The sequence below is a fragment of the Phoca vitulina genome, unplaced genomic scaffold, assembly GCF_004348235.1.
Source record: "Phoca vitulina isolate PV1807 unplaced genomic scaffold, GSC_HSeal_1.0 scaffold8, whole genome shotgun sequence".
Lineage (NCBI taxonomy): Eukaryota > Metazoa > Chordata > Mammalia > Carnivora > Phocidae > Phoca > Phoca vitulina.
The window spans coordinates 73,163,843-73,170,661 of NW_022589711.1; the positions used below are offsets into that span (position 1 = coordinate 73,163,843).

The following is a 6,819-nucleotide window of genomic DNA, read 5'->3' on the forward strand; positions in this document are numbered from 1 at the left end:
GAAAAATGCGGGGGGGGGGGAATTGGAGGGAGAGATGGAACCATGAGAGACTATGGACTCTGAGAAACAAACTGAGGGTTTTAGAGGGGAGGGGGGAGGGGGGATTGGTTAGCCCGGTGATGGGTATTAAGGAGGGCACGTTCTGCATGGAGCACTGGGTGTTATACGAAAACAATGGATCGTGGATCACCACATCAAAAACTAATGATGTATTGTATGGTGACTAACATAACATAATAAAATAAAAAAATAAAAATAGAATGTTTTCTTCCATTCAGTGTGAATTTCTTCATACTGCTTTTACTTTCTGAACTTTTCACTTATAAAAATGAGGGCATACATTTTCCAATTCTAAGATTTTTGGTTTTATAATCAGTAAAATGAGGATGTAATATACTACATCAACTCTAACTTTATTACCGTAATGTACATTTTGGGAATCAATGACTACCGTAATCTTGACTAGAAGTAGAGTGTAACTGGATTAGATGGTCTCTTGAGATGTCTATGTTCTTTGATTCTGTCTTGAAGGGCTAATGTATCTCAAGAATTTTAAAGTGATAATATTCTTGGGAGTTGTTACATATATAATTTTGGATTGTTGGGCTAGTCTAATTTCCTGGTATTATGTTGACTCAGCTTAGTAAATGAAACCTTGACTCTTATTTCAACAAATAACAATTCCAATTCTTATTCTATATAATTATAACATTATCTATCTAGTTATTTATGTCTTCACCTGTCTCCAATTGTGCATAGGTTACCCTGGAGACAAATCAACATGTTTACTTCCTAATATACTTGACTATCACATAATTGCTGCTAATAAGTGAAGAAATTTATGATAATTTCAGCTAAAGAAAAATATAATCACCAAAACATATACTTAAGATGCTCAAATTCCAACTGCAATAAAAATAATTTTCGGTGCGTAGTATGTAGAAGAGGAAAAGTTAACAGTAACAGTAGAAAACCATTCTTGTGACAGAATTTGTAACTCTTCTCCAAGATGTTGAGTTTTTCACTCAGTCTTCTACACCTTTCCATTTAACCAAATGTTTCTCAGCTGCTTGTTCACACTTGCTTTTTCATAATCAGGCCTAGAATCTATACTCACATCTCTGTATAAATTGTGCTCTGATATATCTAGCTCCCCACAGCAACTGATAACCTAATAAATTCCCAGAAGTTTCCAATCTAGAATTATAACACCTTCTTAGAATTTTTTTTGTAATGACCAATGATTCTGGTATTTAAATGGTTAATTATTGATGACAGAGAGCATACATTCTAGGAAAGGAATTGATTTATCTATGTGTAGCAAACATTTGTCATTTTTAGCTATCTGGTATCTTTTGTATAACTTCGCTACATCTTGATAATTTCCCATACTTTTTTTTTTTGCCTCTTTAAAGGAGAATCCAGAAAACTCACTTTTCTAGACTCCTTTGGCCATAGGCTGAAAGGAGGGAATCCATATTCTGTCATTCACAATCTGTAAGACTGATCCAAAAGTAAGCAACCTGAGTAGGTAGCATCCATTCTTCTGGAATGGGTGGTAGCTGGGATTTGTAGCATTTGGCTTTAGGAGGAATGTCTTTAATGGGCCAAATCTTGTGTGTTGCTGGATACACAGCCTCTCACCTGTTTCACTAACCCATTTAATGAAACTATGATTTCCCTTGTATTCTTTAACAAATTGTTTCTCTACTTAGATTAGGCAGAATGAATTTTGTTATTTGCAAATTTAAAATATTTGAATATTAATTTAAAAATATTCAAAGATTTGGGGGTGCCTGAGTGGCTCAGTCAAATGTCCAACTCTTGGTTTTTGGGTCAGGTCATGATCTTAGGGTTGTGACATAGATCCCCATAGGGGCTCCATGCTGGTTGGAAAGCCTGCTTAAGATTCTCTCTCTCCCCCTCAGCCCCTCCCCCCTTAGCTCGTGTGCGCGCACGCGCGCGCACGCGTTCTTTCTTTAAAAAAAATTCAAAGATTTTTATCAAAAGGCTATCCACAAAGGTTTTAAAAGTGAAAGAGTTATAATAAACATCAGACACCTCTCTACCTTTGTTCCTTTCTAGTCCATTACCCAGACACATTTGCTTTCAACAACTTTAGTTGATTTGTCTGATATTTCCCCCCTCCTCCATATACAAATTATACATACATATAACTTTTTCTTTATCATATGTAGATAGTACCTATTGATTATATATTTCTCTTTTATATTCACCTCTCTTCCCTTCCTCTATCTTCCCAATATCTTTGTAAAACATTTGCTTAAATCATTGGTCAGTTTTACTGTGTAGATATTGTGTATTAACAAATGAGGTAGATATTATTATTATACTTTATCTTTTTTCAGTCTTTTGCTTACTTAGAGTTAATTGCTTTGCTCCCATCTTTTTCGTTTGATCTTCAATATACCTTTTCAATCTACCTCTGTCGGATCACTCAAATACTCATTACTATCTTTTCAAATGTTCAAAAAATCTGATCATTTGGAGATTTTACCCCTCTGCCTGTTTCAGTCTGTACTAGCTGCTTTCTAGACTAAGGCATGGCTGTCCTGGTGGGTCTCCACTTTTTGGCTTTCTTGTTTTGGATCCCCTATTTTAGGCACCAGTCTACCTTTTTCTTGTTTTACCACCACATTTTACCAAGCACATCCTACAGTGGCTTCCTGAAAACGGACACATGGGATTCAGAGTCCCTGCACTTTTGTACATTTGTATTCACTCCTCATGCATCAACATTTGAGTATAATATTGAATATTTTTCCCATAGCATTTTTCTATGAGCAGCACTTCTCTTTTTAATATGAAATAATTTTCTCTTGTGTTTTAATTCATTCGATGCAAATTAATTATTAACTCATGGCCATTACTAAAGTGAATATAACTGGCATATGCATTTTTAGGTGGGCATTTTCATATCTGAGTATATTTCGCCACCACTAAAAGAAACTAAATACCTTACAGTGTGAACTTTGTGAAATATCTTATATATCATCAAAATAATGTGAACAATGTGCATTTGTCACTTTTTGGTTATCTTCTTCAAGACCCAAGAATATTTGGTGAACTGTAAAGAATAATTGGACTTATGACTTGATATCTGTTGCTAGTTGGAAGAATTAGACCTCTGCTTTACATATTATCATTTCTAACACAGTCTACTGGATAAATGCTAAGATTCACAGGTGTATGATGACTTTTTTGTGCTGTTGTTTACTACCAGAAATCCTGGCTTCTCCCATTAATACAAAGACCTTTTGAAATGAAAGTCCAAAAACATGAACTTTAAGATTTTAACATTAAGATAAAAAATGATGTAAAAAATGTTAAGTACAATATAAAAGGTAGTTTCTATGAAAGTCAGCTTAAGCCCTCTAGAAAATTCTGGGCCAAGCTATAAAAGCATCTCTATGAAAAATAGCAACCCTGAAGTCTCTAAATATTTTATTTTTAGATAATACATCACTTCTGTATTATGACATAACCTTATGCAGTATTGTCCACACAGGAGGCGCTCAATAAATAATGGTATGTGGAATAAATGAATGAGAGATGTAGTGAATGTTTAAATAAGAAAATTCAGAGTTTTTTGCAGTGGAACCCGTGTAATTATGTAAATTCTGCCTTAATGGTAAATTAGGAAGTTTCAGTATCTAAAAATTTCACTTTCCTGCTCTCTCTGGCAGCACATATACTAAATTGGACCAATACTGAGCAGACTAGCATGGCCCTGCACAAGGATGACACGTAAGAGTTTCACTTTCTCCTCCTCCATTTTCTTCTCAATGTTTTACTCGGGCACCAAATTATATGTCTTGTCACCATCTCTGCCACTTGATTGTTAACTTTAGGAGAATTAGGTCTGTGATTAATTTACTTTTGTCTTTACCTCAGCAGCTACTGTTTTACTTTATACACAGAAGGTGTTCAATCAGTATCTGTAGGGTTAATTTATTAAGTGAATCTTTGATTGACTATCTACCAAGTTCAACAGTATGATAGTACCTTCCCAATAAAGGAATGAGACATTGAATTTGCATGGAAAAAACATATTAAAGTAAACAGTGGGACAATAATATACAGGCAGCCTGGATAAATACGAGGACATACCTTTCAAGAAATGCATCTAAAAATTTCACAATAAATTAATGCCTTTGAGATCCTTGGAAGACACCTTTAAGTAATAAAAGGAGAATATTGACTTTAACCAACAAGGGGCTTAATTAGGGCCCTGATCTTGTTAGGATTAAAATAATACTTTGATAATAGCTATTCAAAGAACTTAATTTCACAAAAGCCTTTTTAAAAAAAAACAGGCCTTTTGAAGCCTATCCATGCAAATACTTGAAGTTTAAGAAGCATTAGAAAGTTGGAAAGAGGGGTGACTGGGTAGCTCAGTTGGTTAAGCGTCTGCCTATGGATCAGGTCATGATCCCAGGGTCCTGGGATTGAGACCCACGTCAGGCTCTCTGCTCAGTGGGGAGTCTGCTTCTCCCTCTCCCTCTGCCCCTGCCCCCTGCTCATGCACTCTCTCTCTCTCTCTCAAATAAGTAAATAAAATCTTAAAAAAAAGAAAGTTGGAAAGATAACTTTTTCTTCATAACTAGAGAAAAGATGAAAAAATGAATAAAGGAATCTGAGTAAACATAAATATGTTAATTTGAGGGAAAAGTTAAAAACCAGAATGCTGAAGGATGACTTAGGTCTTGAATCCCTGTCAGGGAATTTAATTAATGGGAAAGCCACTTGAGATTTTCCAGTTCTTTCATGATCGCATTGTGTTCGCTCATCTAACGAGTAGTAGCTGTATGTAATTTCTTACAGTAACACTGAAATGAAGCATCACAAAGTTCACCTCTAGATTAGAATACCAACTCAAATTGCCATGTTTTCTTGCTTACCTCTTTCTCTGAATCTCCTTGGCTGCTAGGCGACATGCAGATTCCTTGAGGGCAGGGCTTGCTTACTCTGCAGAAGTCTAGAATCACGCCACCGCACCCATGGCATTTAGAAGTATTCTTCAATGTTGATTAAAGTGTGACTTTTTTCTATTCATTACAGATTTTCTATTTGATTACTTACAACTTGCTATTATATAAATCAGAAGTCCACTGGTTATGAAATTTTATTAGCTTTTGAACTGTTTGGGAGACAATGAATGTTGTCCCTGGATAAATAAGTCAGAAGACAGAGGCAATGATGGAGGGTCCAGTCCTATTACAGCTACCGTTTGCTTTCCCTTCACAAAGGGAATCTTTGTACCCTGACACAATCTCCTCCCTGTGTCTATTTCTATTTAGATGAGATGCAGACATACATGATTGGTTCAGTGCAATTTGTCAGAAGGTCTGAATAAGCAGCTCTAGTATCATGACTCCGGGTTAATAGTATAAGTTTTGTAGAAGGACAACTTACCAAAGCCATGGTCACACTTATTGAACAATAAGGTCAAATTTAAAGCTGAATAACTCCTTTTTCAGTCTACTGGCTGCTTAGAAACATTCCAAACCTGGAAACTAATATATATTTTGTGTACTCTGAAAATTTTAATTTGTTTCTTTCCTCCCTGGACTTTTACTAAAAGGGCTGAGAGGCAAATACATTTGTTTATTAATAACTCATCATTAGTAAAAAATCATTTATTATTAAAAGCATTTCTCTTCACGCTACTCTGCAAATTATAAGACAACATCAACTTTAGAAAATTAGTTACATCTTTCTAATTTATCTGTTCCAGTAAGCATGTTGTAAGGCTTACTTTTGATAAGTAAATTGGTAGTAAATTGTTGATAGACACTGAAATAACAATTTTTAAAAATTAAGTACTGGAATAACTTAAATGAGTGAAAAAAGACTGCTATAGTCCAAATGATATCTGTTATGTTCAAGTTTTAGACTGTTAAATTATGTTTCTAGGATGATCAAGAAAATAAAAACTAATTTTTTAAATCATGGCTCTTCTTCTGATTAAGATAATTAATGTCAGTTATAGGAAATTGGAAAAGCAGGAAGTTATAAAGAATAAGACTAAATGGCCGACTCATATCTTCTATTAGGAATTTAATTTGGTATAACATTTTTGGAGGACAGTTTAGCAATACTATTTTTAAAAGCATATAATCTATAACCTAGCAGTTACCTTCCAGGAATTTAAGAAATAACTGCCTCAGTAAGGGAAGATATATCCATAGAGACAGTCTTGAAATATTTCTCTTAATAGCAAAGAACACAATCAAAATAAGTTCATTAATAAGAGTATAGCAAAACATGTTATGGGTTTACATTAGTTAAAACGATTCATTCAATAAGTATTTGTTGAGAACCTGCTATATGGTAGGACTAACCTAAGCACTTGGATATGGCAGTAAATGAAGAACTCTTTATCCAATGAAGCTTACCTGTGGAAGGAAATAGACAATAAACATAATGAAGGACTAAATTATGTAACATGTTTGGAGGCGAGCAGTGTTATACAAACAATAAAAAGAATGATGTAGATATGTGTGTACAGATCTGAAAATATGTCCACAGTGTATTTGTAATTAAAAAAAATAAGTTTTGTATATATATATCAGGACTCCTTTTTATAAAAAATAAATATGTATTGAATGTAATGTAAATATGCATAAATATGTCTGCATAAACTTGGGATAACATCTACAAAGACCATTTCAAATTGTTAATATAACATAACAAGTCTAGTATGAGATGTGGGAGGGGAGAATACACATCAGTGTATATACACATTGTGGTAGATTTACAGGTGATTTCTTTTTTCTTTTTATATATTTTTAAAGT

At 34.1% G+C, this 6,819-nt stretch overlaps 1 pseudogene; it reads left to right on the forward strand.

Annotated features, from left to right (window-relative positions):
- The first annotated feature begins 3,692 nt into the window (after positions 1-3,692).
- LOC116634174 lies at positions 3,693-3,787 on the forward strand (annotated as a pseudogene).
- Positions 3,788-6,819: the final 3,032 nt, after the last annotated feature.